We start from the raw sequence: 4,164 nt of genomic DNA, 5'->3' as shown, positions 1-4,164 counted from the left end.
TACGGGAGCACCTAAAAAAATGCTCTGACCATTCCATAGCATTGGTGAGCGTCTGATTTGGCTTGAAAATAATTTTCATTCCAGACATAAGCAACTGGAAATCATCTGTCGCTGGGACAACTCAAACAGTTCTAGAAATGCCGTATTTTTATTATGCAACTTACATTGCCTATTGTCATGAAAATATACTATATTGCAATGAAAATTTTGTTATGAAAAATAGATTGCTTTGTTTAATTACTGCTAAGTAATAAAAATAAAACTGGAATCACATCTAAACGCACTACCTTGCAAAATAAAGTGAAAAGAGATCATGCTCTTCATCTACATTTATTTTTTTAAGCAGTTTTCGTAGGGATAAATTCTGTTTGATGGCACCTTATTTTTCCAAGATGTCCAGCATGCTAGTATCGTTTTGGGCGATACCAAATGATTCTATATTAAAATTTTCGAAAACTGTGGCTGTAACACCTTCATGAGCCTAGTTTAATCTAAATTCAATTTCGAGCAGCTTGGACACTGGGCAATGGTACGGTTAGGCGTCCATATTCTGTTTCCTGCATTACTGCAATCATAGAGTCAGTTATCAAACAGTCCGGTTCGGGATTAAATAATGACTGAATTCTTTTGTAGTCTTCCGGGTCTTAGCATCGTTTTTGCATTTTTCGAAAATAAACCCAGCAATGTATCGGATTATATGGACCTCATCGTCATTCAATATGATAGAACTTGAATCCAGTAAATCTGGAAAACATAGGGAACAGGTATGTAATATTAGGATATCGCATTATTGATTACCATGAATGTCAATCAAACAGGGTCAATACTTGAAATTAAAATCGATCAAGCGCCTGTTAAGCTAGTGCGCACAATGTATGAATCAGGTAGTGCTTTATTGCCTGCATTCAAAACCAATATTGCTTAGAAAACAGTTGCGTTTTATAGCCTTGTGTATGAATAAAAACCCAATTAAGCAATTTTTGCCAGTTAGTCATATGGTCCGTAAAATTATGGTATCTAAACATACTCAAATCCAGACAAATATCAAGCACCACACCTTTCGTTTTATCCATTTCTTTGGCTGTGATCTATCAAATAATTTCCCGACAGACTGGAGGGTATAGTAAACCTGGAATACTCTGTTCGAGTGTGAGGAATAACGCTAACTGCATCACAGCTGAAGGATGACATTTGATCACTCAGGACTTTTCTTCAGCAACAATTGTAAGGGGTCTTACTACTTACTGAAGGGTCTTACTACTTACTGAATACAGCGCGAAACACCGCAAAGAGCGCAAAACAGCGCGAAACACCGCAAAAGAGCGCGAAACAGCGCAAAACAGGGGCTGTATTCAGTAAGTAGTAAGACCGCTTTTTGCCCTCTGTCTGTCTGTAGCTCTTATTTCAAAATCTGTCCTACTTTTGCTCATCCAAGGTAAACTTTTCTTCCATTGCCTCGTCAAGATCTATGAATACTGTCAGTTTATGATCCTCCAACATGAATGAGTCTAGTACGGTACAGGCAGACAAGTAATGTCTGAATGTATCATCAAATTCAGGATCTGATTCAGAGATTTAAACTCGGCAGCTCTGTCTGTCATACATCAGCACATGGCAGCTCCCTGAATAGTCACCCGCTAATGGAAATATACTGATAGTATATATCTAACGTATAGAAATGGTAGATTTAACTTTATTAGCCATAATAGCCACTGATTATATAATACCTAGAGCCCTTGAGTCCGATGCGACCAACAGATAAGGTGAAACTGCAGCAAAACGCTGGGAACTCGAGTGGGCATTAACGAATCAAGTTGCCGCAATGGAGGGTATCACGTCAGACACTCCTCATTGGTCAAGACTTTAGTTGCGCATCATGGTATGTCAGTCGTTGGACGTCTGGCCGTACACCCATGCAATCACTCATGAAACGAATGGGAGATACGGATAGTCTAGCTAGTAGAATATAGTGAATCGAGGGATGGATTGAGCGCAGCCAGTTACAGGCTGTACGTAATATTAATTACCAGCACGGTACCGGTTACTGTAACTGTCATGGAGGTAAGGTGTCGGTAACCTGCGATGAATAAAATGTGAATAATTCACATAGCACAGACTTGAATTAATAGAAAGGACTGTGTGCATAAAGTAGCCTAGTTAGACTCGTCCGTCGGCTCTAGCCACAACTGTCTGATCGTACAACCACGAGGCTGGAAGGCGATTATGGTTAGACCTGATTTCAATAGAACGTGCATGTCGGTATGGCATACCGTACGGCCAGATGAATGATAAATCGCGCGGGCTCAATCATTTATTTCAATCCACCCCTCGATTCACAAAATTCTACTAGACTATCCGTATCTCTCATTCGTTTCATGAGTGATTGTATGCTGGGTACCGGGTGTAAGAAATGTTAGCATGCATTTTATGAAACCTTGAGTCCTTCACTTTAAGCACCGTTAGTCACGCTTTATGATTTTACATTGCCCATCATTACTGTGACGTAATAGTCACTTATTCCCCCGCGCTTTACGGCCTTCTAGGCTTCTAGGAACTTTCCTTGCAACGTAGGTAGACGCTTGTTGCGCTTTGCTTATTAGGGAGGATTCTGCGCGACTATTTGGGGACCCAAGGGACAGGACGTGTCTCCAGTTACCCTGTATCTTGGAGTCGCAGTGGGACACATTAGGTACCGTACCCTACGCGTACTTACCCCACACCGGGTGTGATCAGTCGGTATCGCACGAGTGTCCGGACAACTGAGCATTTAAGCAGCATTCCCCAATTCAATTGCCTTCTACGCGTAAAAACAAATTTTTCGAATTTTCGTACTCAATTCTATATTCTCTTATCATTATTTTGAATATATATATTCTTCTAGTTGAACTTGTATTATGGAGAACATTTGCATATTAAATTTATTGAATATTGCTCAAGAAAATCGGTAATGAGTCAGAAACCCAGGGAACCGCGTTTGTGCGCGTAGGATTATGCATGACAACGTTGGTCCCAAGCAGAAGCAAATTTTCTCAAAATAAAAACGCGTGACAAACGATGGGCCACGAGGCGGCCTATCGTTGTCAACCTTTTTATTCAAGTTTTTTTTTTCAATTTTTTTTGCTTTTTTTATTCCGTTTTTATTTTATTTTCGTTTTGATTTCATTTTTCATTTTATGCGTGACAACGATGGGCCACCATACACCATTTTTGACGAACCTCTGTTGCTGATTCAATAGCGGGATTTATACCTTGCAAATCCTTTCTATTATTTTAAGAGTTCATAAATATTTTTTTACCTCTCGATGAACTAAAATATGCATATTCCATTTTTTTTAACTTTTATTAACGAAATACATTTCTCTGCTTCGTTTTGAAGTATTTTTCCAAATATATATCTCCATAACAAAACCGAGGACAAATCCATGTTTCATATAAACCACAATGGAAGTGCATACTACATTTCACCACAAACAATCACAAGGCAATCTAAAATGTATTGAGTCCTTACCAAAGCTTCACTTCGACTTGGCAGAAGACCACAAATAGCTGATGGAGTTGAGTGCAAAGGTGCCTTGAAACAGATGATGGAAAATATGGTTGTCAGGCTTCTCATTCAAGCTGATATAATAGTTATTCAAAAGTATCTGCTACCTGCACATTTTAATTTATTTAACATTCAATTAGGTACTAGTGATCACTTGACAGTGTATGTATGTATGTTTATTCGCCTCGTAAAAGTAATATAAAAGAGTTAGTAATTATCAGCATTGAAGACGGGGTGTAAACACAAGACCATACTGAGCTAAAACACATGAAAGTGCGGCATACACCCGTTATGATAAGCATAAAATGCAATAAATCAAATAGGTATATGTTCCTTTATTCAGACAGCTGTGCAAGGAGGGTGGATGGGTTTGGCAACAGGGGTAAGGGTGGAGTATGCAAAACTGTTTGTACGAAGGAGTTTGTAAGACAAAACAACATCAATAAATAGAGACAATACGACATGAAATATACTTCAGGTAAACATAATAATAAAATTTGGACATAGACTAAATATAGCACATTTGAGTGATTATACCACATACTATAAATGGGAGAAATGTCAAGTTTATGAGAGTATGTGCATATATGGTATGTACCACTCAAGGGTGAGTGTCTTAA

At 38.6% G+C, this 4,164-nt stretch overlaps 1 long non-coding RNA gene across 1 annotated transcript; it reads right to left on the bottom strand.

Annotated features, from left to right (window-relative positions):
* Nucleotides 1-586: 586 nt before the first annotated feature.
* LOC144425786 (uncharacterized) lies at nt 587-1,243 on the bottom strand. The gene is made up of 2 exons (XR_013477656.1): nt 1,058-1,243; nt 587-744 (listed from the first exon to the last, which is right to left on the bottom strand). It is a non-coding gene; the product is annotated as an uncharacterized LOC144425786 (long non-coding RNA).
* Between the last annotated feature and the right edge of the window lie 2,921 nt (nt 1,244-4,164).

Source organism: Styela clava, chromosome 8, assembly GCF_964204865.1.
Source record: "Styela clava chromosome 8, kaStyClav1.hap1.2, whole genome shotgun sequence".
NCBI classification, from domain to species: domain Eukaryota; kingdom Metazoa; phylum Chordata; class Ascidiacea; order Stolidobranchia; family Styelidae; genus Styela; species Styela clava.
Note: the sequence above shows the minus strand (reverse complement) of the source record. Positions and strands in the feature narration are given on the sequence as shown.